The 17,356-nt window shown below is 40.0% G+C and overlaps 1 pseudogene; it reads right to left on the bottom strand.

Moving 5' to 3' along the window:
• Positions 1-3,029: 3,029 nt before the first annotated feature.
• Positions 3,030-8,183, bottom strand: LOC129408542 (nuclear factor 7, brain-like; annotated as a pseudogene).
• Between the last annotated feature and the right edge of the window lie 9,173 nt (positions 8,184-17,356).

The raw sequence follows: 17,356 nt of genomic DNA on the forward strand, positions 1-17,356 counted from the left end.
AATATTTGATTTATCAGAGACAAACTGACATCAAATAGAACTTTGTGTAATTATCCGTTCAACACATTTCAAACGTGGGTTCCAAATGTTGTATTTTAGACACAATCAGATGTCACTGTCTGTTGTTTTAACTGGAATTAAAAAATAAAGTGAAGCAGAAGATTGGGCAGAAGATTTTGCTCATAAATCAGTTCAAATTGTTCCAAATATCTTAAAAATCTAGGTCTAACTGAGTTGCTAAAGCCCCAGTATGTCACTTTTTAACCAAAAATAGACTAAAATAAAGCATGTTTTACTGTGAGGGGCTTGCATCTCCACAAACCTGACTCGTATTTGGCCTTCCCTCATTTGTTTCCATGGAAATATTGTTCCTTTGGCTATAATATTCCACTGTAGGACATAAACGGTGTGTGTGTCTCCATGGAGAATGTTGTGAAGTATGGTTTGAACTTTCTTATTGTGTAGAACAGTGCAGTTGACTTTCCAGCCCCAGAAAGTGTCACACTATCACTTGAACTGGTCCAAACCACTTCAAATCAACACAGGATTCTGAATCATTTGACATTTGAAACTTGTACGTATTTGTTTTGCAGTGCAGTGTTCTGTAGTTTTGAGTTTCCCTTTTTTTGACTTCCTGTGGAGCCCTTAAGCCCCGCCCTCCTACTTCCTGTCCCGTGTTTCAAATGAGGCCGTCTTGATGTTGTGGTTGTTGGCAGATCTCCCCTACACCTCTTTATTCTCAATATTATGACTATTATTCTATTATGATCATTTATTATTATTGCTTGATCATTTCTGGCGACCCGGCGAGTCTGTTGATTGTACACGTTCCAAGTCCAGAGAAAAGAAAAGACAAATTGATGTTGTTTTGCTTCAGTGGAGAAATGCTTTTTTAAAATAAATTAATTTAAAGCCCAGTGATGTGTCCTGTCTGTTAATACATGGAGATTGTCATTTCAGTGCACTTCAATGCTCCTTGAGCTTTCACAGGTGAAACCAAAGCTTCAGAAAGAATCATTCAGACAGAAAACTCATCATATTAACCACACACTGACTTATGGATTTACTCTTTTGTTCTTTTTTCTTCTTCTAGTTACCAAAAAATCTGCACCATCCAGCAGTAAACCCCAACAAACAGCACATTCATACACAGACAGGGGCTCAAGTGTCTTGCCCAATGACACAGGGGTAGTACTCACTAATACTCTTAATAATACTTTTACTCAGTTACTGTCGTGGATTCTTTTTAATGAAAGAAAACAACATGTTGTAGTCAAAAATAGTGTTTGTGACTTTATTTACACAAGTGCACAAAACAGTGAGAGTTTGAAACAAATCAATCTCTTTACAGGTTGTGGAAGTCTTTTCAATATCTCCTGAGCTGGTGCCTGTGGTGCACACAGCTCCAATCCTCAAAACACACTGCCTCTGTGCAGAGGAGAGTCCCCTTTTAAAGTACGAAGCTCCTCCCCCAAATCAATTCACAAACAAAAAACGGCTTTTTAGAAATACATCAATTCCCCTTTTAATACATAAAAAATCATAAACTTGACCAAAAACAAAAATCTCCTAATAATAACCTTTAAACACAGATGGGAAAATAAAAATGATCCAAGTACAAATAACAGAACGTCTCCTGATGTTCTTCGTGACTTCGTCACACATGCACACTCCATGTGACACAATATAAAACACAGAAGTGAATGAAGCTCGGGTTGGTTGATGGACACACACCATGGATCTATTCAAATAAGTGGAGGTGTTTCTGCTTGTATCTGCCTCCAGTTGACGTAGAGACACTCACTGGAACTTCAGAGAAAAACTCCCCTGGGCTGAGACGAGAGATTTTTCTCATAGAGTCAATGTAAACACAAACTGTTCATGTTCAGCTCACAGGGACCTACAACTTTCAAACATGTTGGATTTTGTAGCAATTTTTACCTATTTTTAGATCATAAACAGATAAAAACATTTTGGAGTCATTTAGAAAACTGTTCATTTGTGAATTGAAGTCCAAATTCAAATGGAAGAGAAACTGATATTAGCATGAGGATCATGTAAACCCTTATTGATGATTCAGTCGTCTAATAGTGACTGTTTCACACATTTGACACAATCACATATTAAAGTGGGATGTGTTCAGTGTCGTGTTGTCACGGTAACAACATTTCAAACTCCATTTCAATACTAAGAAATAGACTCGATACTCAATACTGATTCTGATCCCACGATGATGATAAAAGAACTCTTTATTTAGACAAAAGAATGTGATTTTCCACATTAAATATGAGGACTTTCTTTTATATGACCATGTGCTTTTATAAGTCACTTTTTCAAGGTATTTTTTGAGACAGATTAACAAATGTCACTGAAAACATGCAAGACAAATGAGTTGAATTGAAATGCCATACTGTGGAACTTTCCAGGCAAAGCAATAACATCTCCATGGAGACAAGCAGGTGATGAACCCTCCAGCTGAAAATCTACATAGTGCACCTTTACATGACATGATCCTATTTTTGAAGCTGTTGCATCATCTTTTTGTTGTGATTGTAAAAGAACAATGGAAATCATGGATTGAAAACAGTAGTAATGATGAGACTAAAATGTGACACTGTGACCTCCCTTTTCCCTGTTTCAAACAAGACAAAAACTGTGAGAGAAACCTGAGTCCTTAAAGAGGGAGTATTATATTCCACTTCTCTGGAGGATGAACTGCAAACTCACAACACATTTACATCACAACACATTTACATCACCATGTTTCCTTTGATTGTTTGGAAAATGTAATATTCACCAAAAATAACACATCAACATGTTTAAGAAGTTTTAGTTTCATTTTTGCCTCTCTAAGTCTCCCCTCTGTGTCCCCTGTCACTAAGTCACTCCCCCTTCAGAGCACTATTACATTACAGCTGGCATGAATTCGACCCAGAGAGATCTCTAAATTACACAAACATGCATGGAACCTTTTCAAACATGTTTTTTGATGAGGAACAACATTATAACATGGTAGAAAAACTCCTAAAAGTTGTTTTGCAGAATCCCTCCTCTTGAAGTTTCAGTATTTACACGTTTACAGTGACGTCCTTTGGTAAAATCTTCAGGGGGATGTTTTCTTCTGTGATTAAATATGGAATCAGTCCATCAGTGAAAGTCTCTGTGAATGTGAATGTGTTCAGGTCAGTGTTTGTGTCGGGGTCACTAAAGGTCACTGTTCCTCTGTCAAAGTCCAGTTTCACTCTGAGTCTCTGCAGACTCCTCCTCACAGAGAGTGATTTAACTGTGTCTGGGAGAGAACAGACTGAGTATTTACCATTAATGAAACGTATAAACCAACCTCCAGTCTCAGTCTTTCCTCGTCTCTGAACATCTCCACTCACACCTACAGCCCAACTTTTATTGTCCCCGACCTCCACGTCCCAGCTGTGAGTCCCTGATGTAAACACTTCAGATCCTTCTACAATGTGAACTTTATTTCTCTCTGGATTCTGTGGAAGCTTCTGTTTCTCTCCTCTCTTCACTGAGCTCAGATCTTCAGACAGGATGAGTTCAGGGGCCTGCAGTGTTTGGATCCAGAATGACAGGGTAGAACTTCACCAGTCTCTTCATGTTCCTCCAGATGTTGAAGTCCAGGTTGCCCAGATGTTTGGCCCTGGTCTATCAAAGCTCCAGGTTCCATCTGTGGTTCCTCCACCAGGGGGCGGCGCTGCACTCTCTCCACTGTAGACTTGTACTGTAGCAGGAAGGAGATGTCTGTGGCCCTCAGCTGCTCCTCTGTCTCTGTGATGGTTTTGGACACAGTCTCCATCTGTCTGCTCACGGTGGCCATCTTGTCCTTCATGTTGTGAGTCTTCTGCTCCTCCTCCTCCCTCAGAGCCTTCATCCTGGACTGTTCTTCCTCCAACAGAAACTGGTGCAGTTTCTCAAACTGGTGTCGGATCTGTGCCTCTGTTTGTCGAGCCTGGGCTGTGATATGAGCCGCGGCGTCTTCAAACTGCTCTTTCCTCCCAGTCAGAACCTGCACAGAAAGAGTCCGAGTGAATCAGACAGAAGCAGCCCTCTGGTCTGTGGGGCCCTGACACATTAGTGTGATGAATGTGAGTGAACACAGTTGAGCCTCTGATCAGCAGTAAGTCTGCTCTGACAGTGGTCTGTGTGAGCTGCTCCTCACACGCTTCTAAAGGCTCTAATAACACCAGGAGGTGTCTGGGGAGAGGGAGGCTCCACATGGAGGCACGATGGCAGAGTGGTTAGCACTCTCTCCTCTTAACAAGAAGGTCCTGGAAGGTCCTTGCATGTATAATGACAAACAGAAACATGAACACAAACACAGTTCCAGAGGTGAAGAGTCTGTACCTGCAGTTTGTCCTGCAGAGGCTTGATGGACGTCCTCAGCTGCTCTCTCAGGTCCTCGGCCGCCTCCTCCATGGGACTAAACCTGTGGTCTTTGTGAGTCCTGGAGTCTCTGCAGACCAGGCACACCGGCTGCTGATGGTCCAGACAGAAGAGCCGGAGCTTCTCTGAGTGAACACTGCACAGAGGCTCTGAAGGGGTCTGCTCTCTCTGCTCTGAAGGGGTCTGCTCTCTCTGCTCTGTAAACGTCTGCACCAGGTTCCTCAGGGCCAGGTTTCACAGGAGGAAAGTCCCTTTGAGGATCTTCTCTTACAAACTGCACAGGTCTTTATGGGTTTGTCCCTCCACCAGTTCTGCAGACAGACTTTACAGAAGCTGTGGCTGCAGGACAGAAGCACAGGTTCTCTGAAGAGCTCACAGCAGATGGGACAGGTCAGGTCCTCCTCCAGCCTGGAAGCCATTTTGTCTCTAAATCTAAAACCACAATGAGACAGAACACAATTAGTCATCACACCATATTTTCAGAGTCATTTAAAGAAGAAAAAACAGTAACATAAGACAGTGACAAACACAAAGTCTTCATCAAGACTTCTAGTCATGAGCCTGTTTCTGTTCAAATGAAGAATCCAGTTGTGAAGCCTGTTAGAAGAGAGAACCTCCAGGTTCCCCACAGTTCCCCACACTGGTCTGAGAGGAGTGGCTCAAATTCAAACACAAATTTAACAACAATAACATGACTTTTTTATGATTCTCTGTCCAGTGTGTTTAAATCTTACAAAGGTCACGTGATCGTGGACGATTTTAGACCTGTGTATTTTAGTCAGACTGAGGACAGAGGACACACTCAGGACAGTTACAGGACAGTCAGGACAGTGACAGACAGGACAGGACAGTGGACAGGGACAGAGGGACACATCAGTCAGGACAGTTTCAGGACAGACACAGACTGGACATCACATGTCCAGGAGTGAGACACTTGTGTCACATTTGAACATGTTGCTTCCAGAGTCGTCTCCAAACAAACAGTGACGTCCAGAGCTCTGCTGGAGCTGTGGGGAACTTCAGGAATGTTACACTTGATGTTAGTTTCGTTTTTTGCACCATTCTGAAAGTGACGTTAACAGATCAAATAAAAGAGACTAAAACAAATCAAAATCTCTGTACTTTCAGAAAAAAGGAAGAGGAGCACCAACAGAACACAGATGAACAAAGTAAATAAAGGAATCAAATGATTTGAAGAGTTAATTCTATTTGTTCCACATTTACTTCCTAGTGAACATTGATCATGTGTTTCTACAGGCTCATGTGGCAGGAGGACTTTATACCAGATGCCCTCCCTGTTACTGTGTTGTGAGGAAGAAAAGCAGCACATGGTGAGTTTTGTTTCTGCATGTACACTTCTAATGTTCATGTGATTGTGTTCTGCTCCAGTGTTGTATTAGAGAGTCCAAAGTACTTGAAGTATATTTAAAGGTGTACGACACAGAGTGGATCATCAGAGTGTGATCATGTGTTCTTCCTGTGTCCACAGAGACCAGAGCGTCTTCACTGGAATAATCCTCACACTGTCCAGCTCCACACTGTGTGTGTGTGTCCCTGTGCTCTGTGTGTTTGATTCTGTTTAAGACCAAACACAACTGTGGAAAACTAAACACTGTTTTTGTTTTCTTTTACTTTCAAACCCGTGAAGGACTTTACATGTTGTTTGTTCAAATAATTGTGTAGACAGAATTAAATTATGGCAGATGCTATTTACACCCTGGGTGTAAATATCTAACATTGTTATTCACACAAAGGGCAAATAGCCATTGTTGCTATTTACACCCGGGTGTATTTAGCGTGACACATAGAAGGGCACCCGGGTGTTCCTAGACAAAAATGCTATTTACACCCAGGTTATTTATAAAAAAAAAAAAAAAACTCACTGACAGTAATATTTGATGTTTTTTTTACTCTCAAAATGATGCGGAATCATCGATCAATCATTCGCAGTCTGCACCTAACGGTTTAGTCCTGGTTAAATCTTGTTTTAGTCCTGTTTTAATCCTGGTTTAGACTTGGTTTTAGTCCTGGTTTTATTTCTGGTTTAGTCTTGGTCTTAGTTTTGGTTTAGTTCTAGTTTAGTCCTGGTCTTAGTTCTGGTTTAGAGGTGCACGGGAAGAGGTACGGTCCATGCGCTGTACGGGAGGAAATGCGGCGCATAGGAGCAGGAGGAGACGTGTACAGTCTGTGGATCCACGTAGCGTATCTGAGAAGGGGTAACGCCAAGGTGAGGGGCCTCTGTTGGTTCACGGGGCCCTACTCAATGTGCGTACTGTGCGTATTGGATAAACCGGTACTGACACTGTATCATGCAGTGTGACAGCGTGGAGCCATGTGAAAAAATCCACGATAACCAACGGGTTTGGAAAGGCTGGACTGCTGCGTGATGAAGAGGACAGCACACGAGGAAGGGGGAATTTGCCCTATAGACGAAAGTGACACGGGAGCCGACGTAAATAAAGTGACTGTACATGAGTGAAATGAAAAAAGACCCTGCACACGTACGATGTGCACATGTATGATCTCTGTAAAGTTTAACATGAACCATCTCCAGAACAGACTCACCACTGTCCGACAGAAGCTCCACATCAGGCACAGAGAGAACTGTTTTTTTCGGCGAGTATTTTATACAGATTAGTCTTGTGGCGTTAGGTTTCGATTTTGTGCACAAAGCTGCATTAAATACATTATAATCTCAAACGGGCTGATGTCATTCTGTAGTAATTATGGTGCTTACGAGGGCCAAATACTTACATTTGAACCACTTTTAATCTTACCATTCTCTTACTGGAGGCTGTACTTGAACTGCTGAATAAACAGATCAACGAGCAGAACCACTAGCTCTACATCACACAAGCTCAATAAACTGTCCATGATGCTGTGATGCTTCAACTTCATTATACACAAATATTAATGGTCGGACAGACATTGCAAATATATTTTGTAGCAACACTGATTGACTTTTTACCTTACCTTACCCTACCTTCGTATTGAATTTTATTTCTTTGGATTGTCAAATCCAGCTTCCCGCACTTTTCACAGGAAAGACGTAACCAGACACGTCACTATTCCCTTTTTTCTTGAGACGGGTGTAAATAGAAGAATCGTGTCCATTGAACTATTAACACCCAGGGTGCAAATAGACACTCCTTTAAATGATACATAAAAAAAAAAAAAAACATAAAAAAACATAAAAATGGCAAATGTTCATGATAAGGTCACATAAGATAAATATGCGTCTGCAATCACTTTCCTTTTTTTTTTTTTTTTTTTTTTACCCAAATCCAGTGACCTTTTGATTTCAGAGCACAGTAACTGTGTAATAATGTGCTTCCATAAGTGTCAGGACTCACTCCAGTCATGAAGGTGGATTTGGTTGTTTTCATTTATTTATTAAGTCTCCTTTAGTTTCATCTGATCTGCAGTTTTAAGTTTGTATCTTGAGTTTCACAATCCTGGGTCCCATCCCCCACTGCAGCATCTACTTTCACTTTCTCTGCTGCCGTAACAGAAGTGTCTTTCCACTCACCAAAGCCCAGAGCAGGTTTCACAGCTCAAGTAGAAGCCTGGAGTTTCTTTGTTGTTGAATTTTGGAGCTGAAATGGTCGTTCAGATGGATCCTTCTCCCTCTGTGTCTCTGAACTGAACTCAACATTTCCTGGTCTTGGTCTGAACTGATAAATGTGTCATGTGACTGTTCATACCTGAGATGCAGACACACCTTTTATTTACAAAACTGACGTCAGAGCAAAGTCTAAAACAACATAAATGACACTCAAGATGAAATAAAATGATGAAAATAATGAGTCTCAACAGGAAAAGTGGTGAATTTAAGTGAAACCATAAAAGCAGTAAAAGTATAAACCAGTGGCTCCAACGTTTCACACCAAGTACCACCAAAGAAAAGATGTTAGATTTGAGTCAACATTTGTCTTTCTGAGTTCAGAGCTTCAGATCGGGGCCACACACTTGGACATAAAATAAGACGTGTTACAAATGGATGTGAAATGATTCAAATAAATGAAGCCAAGTTGTTTTAGTGTTTGTAGACGACATAAACAGCTGTAAATGACCAATGAGCAAATTTGATTTAGAAACAAATATTTACAATTTCAAACAACATCCAGCCACAAACATTCAGGACATGGATTCATATTTCATGTGTTATGGTCTTGGTGATGTAAAGGTGTAGTGAGTAACATTTCTGTACACAACATGCTTGTCTCCATGGAGATGTTTTGCTTTGCCTGGAATATTCCACAGTGTGGCATTAAACTTGGCTGTATTTCTAATAAAAATATTACTGAACAGAAATCATGAATTCCTGCTGTGAACAGATTCACCTCTCCACAGATATAACTCGTAACTCGACCAGGTGAAGTCTCCCACTTGTCTCTATTGACATGGACAGTTTAATGCCATATCATGGAACATTCTAGCCAAGTAATGCCATCTCCATGGAGACAAGCACGTCCAACCCTCCCAACAGAAAAGTTACTACACAAAACCTTTTTTTTTTCTTATTTTGTTCTTTTTTGTTCTTCTAATTATACAAAATCGGATGTTTCTCTTCAAATCTCTTTTACTCGAGGAGGAGTTTTTACCTGTACTTTCCTGAACCACTACTTTGTACTTGTACTTGAGTAATATTTCATAGTAATTGTACTTGTACATGAGTACAGGTTTAACTCCTCTACTCTCCTTTGATTAGTGCTGGTAAGAATCTATAGCTCTGTAGCCACAGCTGCCCTGGGGCAGACTGACTGATGCAAGGCTGCCAATGACACAGGTGGGTAGTACTCAGTTACATTTACTTTAGTAAGTAACTTTTTAAAATAACATGTACTTTTAGTAACTTTAGTGATTTTTAACACAAAATGACCTTGGGTCATCACAATCAAAAAAGTCAAAGTAAACCATACAGTGTTTTTAACCATGTTGCCATGGTGATGCATGAAACTCCAATGTTATTCTAATGGGAGAGATCAGAAAAATTCCCATTCATGAAAAAAAATATTACAATCATGGAATATTCTCAAATTTGGCACAGTGATTCTTCATGTCATCCCCATCAAAAAAGTCAGTGACAGCCATATGGTATATTTCACTGGGTTGCCATGGCGATGTGTCAAAGTGCCCATGTTATCCTAATGGCAGAATTTCACATTTTTCTTACATTTCAAAGTGATAAAACAACTTTTTACTTTCATTGACAAATGTAAAATTTGGCACAGTGATTCTTCAGGTGACCCTGATGAAAAAAGTCCCAGGAGCCAGAGTCATATTTTGCACGGTGTTGCCATGGCGATGTCCCAAAAAGCCCATGTTTATCTATGTTAACACATCAGCATCTCCAAGGTGTATGACTTTGTGTTTAGAGACAAGTCCAGCCCAAAGCCACAATCACACAGAGACAAGTGGAGTGTCAGCGCCACCTGAGGAGAGTGTCAGGTCAGCAGAGTGCAAAGTGTGGCCCAAGGGGGCCGTCTGATGCTGCTCGCTTTTTTTTTTTTTTTTTGCTGGAGATTCATTTGAATAATATTTTGCCTTTGTTTGTAAAAGAACAATGGAAAACATGTGATATTTCTTATCACAGTAATCATCTTGACATTTTGTCTCTAAATCTAAAACCACAATGAGACACAACACAGTAACAGAAGTGTCTTTCCACTCACCAAAGTCCAGAGCAGGTTTCACAGCTCAAGTAGAAGCCTGGAGTTTCTTTGTTGTTGAATTTTGGAGGTGAAATGGTCGTTCAGATGGATCCTTCTCCCTCTGTGTCTCTGAACTGAACTCAACATTTCCTGGTCTTGGTCTGACCTGATAAACGTGTCATGTGACTGTTCATACCTGAGATGCAGACACACCTTTTTATTTACAAAACTGATGTCAGTGGAAAGTCTAAAACTACATAAATGACACTCAAGATGAAAGAAAGTGATGAAAATAATGAGTCTTAACAAAAAAAAGTGGTAAATTTAAGGTTTTATGTCAGGCCCAGTTTGACATCCTGGGGTGGGTAAAAAGATCAGCAAAATAGACTCACTTTTGCATCGCTCAACAAAAATCAGCCACTGCAGCCTCCCAACACAAGCGGCAGTTTGACAAGAGAGCCCCTGTCTTACCTGTGACACCTGGAGAACGTGTCTGGGTGAGAAACAGGCATCGACACGGGAAGGGCAAACTGGGGACATGGTGGGACCCTGAAACCTATGTGATTTTGGAGCCTGTAGGGGACACTGGGGCGGTTTATAAAGTGCATCCAGAGAAGGGTGGCAGAGAGCTCTTTGAAAGTGTGTACAGTGCCCCCTGCTGTTCCTCAGCTGCCACATAAAGAAGCCACTCCACACACTCCTAATCCTGAACTGCCAGGATTTTATGGATTTTTACCTGTGCCTGGGGCCCAACACGAGGCACCAGAGCCCCAAGATGAGCCCAGACGTTCTGCCCGCAATAACTTTGTTCAAAACCCCGCTCGTTACAGGGACTAGTTTGTTTACGTTGCAGGGACTGACAGTGAAAAGGCGTGGAGGGTTGTGATATGTCTCAGTGGATTGATTTTTATTGGAGTGTCATTTATTTGCAGTTTTTAACCTGTTTGCTGTGGAGAATTTATTACATGTTTTCAAGCCTTACGTCAGCGTCGAACAATAACCCCCAACGCACGTGACTCTTTTTTGCCAGTGAGTAACCTGGAACAATGAACACATCTGGATCAGAGCTGCAAGAGATGAGAAATAAAAGAGAGAACGAGAGTCTGGAAGGGGGGGGTCTGTTGATGTGGGTGTGTGTGTGTGTGTTTAGCTGCCGGTCTGTTTCGTTTGCAGGAACTGCGGGACATGGATCAGGCGACCGGACGATTGAACGTCTTACATCACAAACGAACTGCCCCCTCATTTTAACCCTGGCCCACCAAGTGTTTAACCCCTTTTTAAACAGTTTTTTTATATGTTTTTTTTTTTTTTTTTAATCTTGTAATAAATTATTTATATTCTCGGTTTTCTTAACTGCTGCTACAGTGACTCTCTCCCATTGATTTTTACAGTTCAGACATTTTAACAATTCTGTTTTTAATCTACACTTGAAATAACAACAACCAAACCAAGGGACATAGTGAGTAACATTTCTGTACCCGACATGCTTGTCTCCATGGAAATGTTTTTGCTTTGACTGGAATATTCCACAGTATGGCTTTAAATTAGTCTATGTTGCTAATAATGAATCATGAATGACTACTGTGAACAGGGTCACCTCTCCACAGATATAACTTGTAACTTGACCAGGTGAAGTCTCCCATTTGTCTCTGTATTAACATGGATAGTTTAATGCCATACCATGGAACATTCTAGCCATGTAATGTCATCTCCATGGAGACAAGCAGGTCCAACCCACTAGAAAAGCTCCGACACAAAACCTGATCTTTTCTTTGTTCTCTCTGAACTGAACTCAACATTTCCTGGTCTTGGCCTGAACTGATAAACGTGTCATGTGACTGTTCATACCTGAGATGGAGACACACCTTTTATTTACAAAACTGACGTCAGTGCAAAGTCTAAACCACATAAATGACACTCAAGATGAAATAAAATGAAAATAATAAGTCTTAACAGGAAATTGGCAAATTTAAGTGAAACCATAAAACTAGTAAAAGTATAAACCAGTGGCTCCAACGTTTCACACCAAGTACCACCAAAGAAAAGATGTTAGATTTGAGTCAGTTTTTTTAGATTTGAGTCAACATTTGTTTTTCTGAGTTCACTACTACACAAAACCTGATCTTTTCTTTGTTACACGGTTGACCAAAAAGTCCCATAACAGAACGTTTGCACAAATGTGTCCTCAGACAAAAGTGAAACAGAACGTTCAGTATATTGTGCAGCCCCTTTGAGATCAAATGAAAAGACAGGACTCAAGGAGATGGAAACATCTGGATGTAAACCACAACCAGGCCTTATTCACCAGAAGAGCTGCTCATTCTGAACTCTACTCGGAGCGGGAGAGAAACTACGCCCCCAAATGGACGCCCACTGTTTCCTGTTCAATCCAAGAGAATATGGTGGCCTCCTGTGGTCAAAAACAAACTGACACTGGTTCAACAAATGATACTTATTATTATTATTCATGGAGAAAATCAACCACACGGTAAAAAGAAGAATTTTAAAGACAAAGTACACTGCAAAAAACAACATTAAAATGACTTGAATTCAGAATATTTATTTTGAGTTTTGGGACAGTTTTTGGTTTGTAAATTAAGTTTTATGTTCCTCTTTTGCTGGTCCCAGAATATTTTGTTCTTATTTTAAGCTAAATTGTGAATGAAAAGTTTGAAATATTCTTTCATATTCCAAGTTCACTTCCTTCACCTCAAATGTGACAAAATACAACTTTTTCCATTGGCTCAAAATGTGACATCTGAAATAAAATGTTGCAAATTTTGACTTCCTAACTTAATAAATTCAGTTTAAAATACTAACAAATGTTGTGAATTCAAGTGATTTTAAATTGAATCAAGTGTAGAAGCATGAATTCAAAGTTGAGCTCCACAAAAATGGAATGAAAAGGGTTCAGTTGGTATCACCAGTGCCACCATAGTCTCAGTCCAAATGTGTACAGGAAACACTGAGGCTGTCATGTTACCTCATCTCACCAGGGGGCAGCAGAGCGCCCCTCGCCGCTCCACGGGCCTTACCCTCCGGCTCTGTCCTGAACGGAGCCTTGGTTTGGATGGATTCATTTCATGTTTTTTAGGGAGAAAAAAGCAACCGATTGAGCCAAAAATCCTCTGGCAGCTCAAAACAGCCCTGTCTCCACCAAAATCCACTTGAAATAACTGCATTTGTTTCACTAGTTTGAACTCTATTTATTGAAGGAGTTGCTACACATTTGGTTTGAAGATTTTGGACGTTTGAATCATTTTGTCATTTCAAACTTAATGATCGTCCATTTCTTTCACTGGCAGATATGAATGGAAATGAAAATGTGCTGAAACCTTTTGGAAAACCTTCAAACTATTGAAAAGAACTGAAACCTTCAAAGTGAATGAAATCAAGTTAAAGCTGCACTGTGTCACTTTTCTGGCTGCTCGTCTCCATGTAGACGAGCAATAACCAGGCCGAGTTACAGGTCAAATCTGTGGAGAGGCGAGCCCGCTTACTGTAAGAGTGCATGTTTTTCAAGTGATTTGAAGCCATTCAAACACAAGATCTACAAGTTGAACGTGGAACATTCCAGACAGTGCAATAACATCTCCATGAGACGAGCAGGTGGAGGTCCATCTACCAGAAAAGTGACACAATGCAGCTTTAAAACCACTCATCAAATAGAATCCAAGTGTCACACAAAAATGATGTCTTCCTAAATTGCAGCCTTGTGACTCCCAGTAGCTTTATTTGGATCTTTTGGATGTATTTGTGTAAAATGATGTTCACGTGGCTCTTGGTTACTGTTTATGAAATGCTTGTGTACAAATATTGAACAAAATGAGACTTATTGTACAAAAAGTCATGTGGTTCTATTGACTCATTTGTTTGGACAGTGTAGACATGCATTTTCAAGTAGCGGCGACTCCAAATCTGCTCCAAATGTCCTTCACTTCATGTATTAAGGTATTCATCACTTCACATTATCGACTTGGCACAGTCATTTGGTGGATTTTTACGTCGGATGCCCTTCCACTCACAACCAGCCTCGTTTCTGTGTCTGGAGCGGGGAATGTGGTCGAAGTGTCTTGCCTAAAGACACAAGACAAGTTCAGATGAATCATGTGGATGTTTTTCAAAGGATCAAACCAAATGAAAGCATGTTGTTTGTTTCACATTTGGTGGATACAGGGCCAAACCTCTTCATCATGGCAGTAGATATGCAGTATTCACTTCATAGGACTTTTTCACAAACACTTGTTTTTAGGGAACGGATGTACACTGCAACAAAGAACATCTTGAATTCACTCCATTCATCTGACTACTTTGGACTAGTTCTCATTTATTCACTTGTCTACATGATTTGAAAAATGACTTGAGCTATTTCTAATCACTAACGTAGTTCAACTGCATTTTTCTGCCACTTCAGTTGGAAATTTGAACTTATTTAGTCCAAATTCATTGGCCATTTGAAATAACAAGATTAAAATTGGTGAAAAAAACACATCACAACAACTCAAGTCATTGATACTAAGTAATTCAATAAATCTAGTCCAAACTAGTCAAGAAAAATCTATTGTGAATTCCAGACTTTTTCCCGATTGCAGATCTGGACTTTTTGCAGTGTATCGGTGTCACAAAACTGAATCTTTCCACTTGTTTTGGACATTTTTGATCCCAATATTCCGACCCGTTGTCATTTTGTAACCTCTCTCCCTTTCTCTCTGTCTCTCTGTGGCATATGAACTCAATGTTAAAGCTCCATATTTGAATGGGAATCATTGCACAGATAACCCATGAGAACTATATGACTCTTTGCGTGTGTAGCTTCCAGATGTGAGCCCTGCATGTAATCACACAAGTTTACTGTACAAACCCAACAAAAGGAAAAGAAACAGACTTGCACTTGAGCCACACTGGAAAACAAATATCTACTCCACTTAAAAGGACTAAGTTAAGAGCACTGATCATTTTGGAGGAGTTTGGACTAGTTTGAATACAACTCATGGGTCGCACTCACTTTGATTTGTTTGGAGAAATGTCCCACTTTTTCCTCCAATATTTGATTTATCAGAGACAAACTGACATCAAATAGAACTTTGTGTAATTATCCGTTCAACACATTTCAAACGTGGGTTCCAAATGTTGTATTTTAGACACAATCAGATGTCACTGTCTGTTGTTTTAACTGGAATTAAAAAAATAAAGTGAAGCAGAAGATTGGGCAGAAGATTTTGCTCATAAATCAGTTCAAATTGTTCCAAATATCTTAAAAATCTAGGTCTAACTGAGTTGCTAAAGCCCCAGTATGTCACTTTTTAACCAAAAATAGACTAAAATAAAGCATGTTTTACTGTGAGGGGCTTGCATCTCCACAAACCTGACTCGTATTTGGCCTTCCCTCATTTGTTTCCATGGAAATATTGTTCCTTTGGCTATAATATTCCACTGTAGGACATAAACGGTGTGTGTGTCTCCATGGAGAATGTTGTGAAGTATGGTTTGAACTTTCTTATTGTGTAGAACAGTGCAGTTGACTTTCCAGCCCCAGAAAGTGTCACACTATCACTTGAACTGGTCCAAACCACTTCAAATCAACACAGGATTCTGAATCATTTGACATTTGAAACTTGTACGTATTTGTTTTGCAGTGCAGTGTTCTGTAGTTTTGAGTTTCCCTTTTTTTGACTTCCTGTGGAGCCCTTAAGCCCCGCCCTCCTACTTCCTGTCCCGTGTTTCAAATGAGGCCGTCTTGATGTTGTGGTTGTTGGCAGATCTCCCCTACACCTCTTTATTCTCAATATTATGACTATTATTCTATTATGATCATATTATTATTGCTTGATCATTTCTGGCGACCCGGCGAGTCTGTTGATTGTACACGTTCCAAGTCCAGAGAAAAGAAAAGACAAATTGATGTTGTTTTGCTTCAGTGGAGAAATGCTTTTTTAAAATAAATTAATTTAAAGCCCAGTGATGTGTCCTGTCTGTTAATACATGGAGATTGTCATTTCAGTGCACTTCAATGCTCCTTGAGCTTTCACAGGTGAAACCAAAGCTTCAGAAAGAATCATTCAGACAGAAAACTCATCATATTAACCACACACTGACTTATGGATTTACTCTTTTGTTCTTTTTTCTTCTTCTAGTTACAAAAAAAATCTGCACCATCCAGCAGTAAACCCCAACAAACAGCACATTCATACACAGACAGGGGCTCAAGTGTCTTGCCCAATGACACAGGGGTAGTACTCACTAATACTCTTAATAATACTTTTACTCAGTTACTGTCGTGGATTCTTTTTAATGAAAGAAAACAACATGTTGTAGTCAAAAATAGTGTTTGTGACTTTATTTACACAAGTGCACAAAACAGTGAGAGTTTGAAACAAATCAATCTCTTTACAGGTTGTGGAAGTCTTTTCAATATCTCCTGAGCTGGTGCCTGTGGTGCACACAGCTCCAATCCTCAAAACACACTGCCTCTGTGCAGAGGAGAGTCCCCTTTTAAAGTACGAAGCTCCTCCCCCAAATCAATTCACAAACAAAAAAACGGCTTTTAGAAATACATCAATTCCCCTTTTAATACTAAACAATCATAAACATGAAAAGAAACAAAAATCTCCTAATAATAACCTTTAAACACAGATGGGAAAATAAAAATGATCCAAGTACAAATAACAGAACGTCTCCTGATGTTCTTCGTGACTTCGTCACACATGCACACTCCATGTGACACAATATAACACAGAAGTGAATGAAGCTCGGGTTGGTTGATGGACACACACCATGGATCTATTCAAATAAGTGGAGGTGTTTCTGCTTGTATCTGCCTCCAGTTGACGTAGAGACACTCACTGGAACTTCAGAGAAAAACTCCCCTGGGCTGAGACGAGATTTTTCTCATAGAGTCAATGTAAACACAAACTGTTCATGTTCAGCTCACAGGGACCTACAACTTTCAAACATGTTGGATTTTGTAGCAATTTTTACCTATTTTTAGATCATAAACAGATAAAAACATTTTGGAGTCATTTAGAAAACTGTTCATTTGTGAATTGAAGTCCAAATTCAAATGGAAGAGAAACTGATATTAGCATGAGGATCATGTAAACCCTTATTGATGATTCAGTCGTCTAATAGTGACTGTTTCACACATTTGACACAATCACATATTAAAGTGGGATGTGTTCAGTGTCGTGTTGTCACGGTAACAACATTTCAAACTCCATTTCAATACTAAGAAATAGACTCGATACTCAATACCGATTCTGATCCCACGATGATGATAAAAGAACTCTTTATTTCGAGACAAAAGA

The sequence above is a fragment of the Boleophthalmus pectinirostris genome, unplaced genomic scaffold (assembly GCF_026225935.1).
Source record: "Boleophthalmus pectinirostris isolate CB_2022bp ecotype Guang Dong unplaced genomic scaffold, ASM2622593v1 HiC_scaffold_17, whole genome shotgun sequence".
In the NCBI taxonomy this organism is placed as follows: domain Eukaryota; kingdom Metazoa; phylum Chordata; class Actinopteri; order Gobiiformes; family Gobiidae; genus Boleophthalmus; species Boleophthalmus pectinirostris.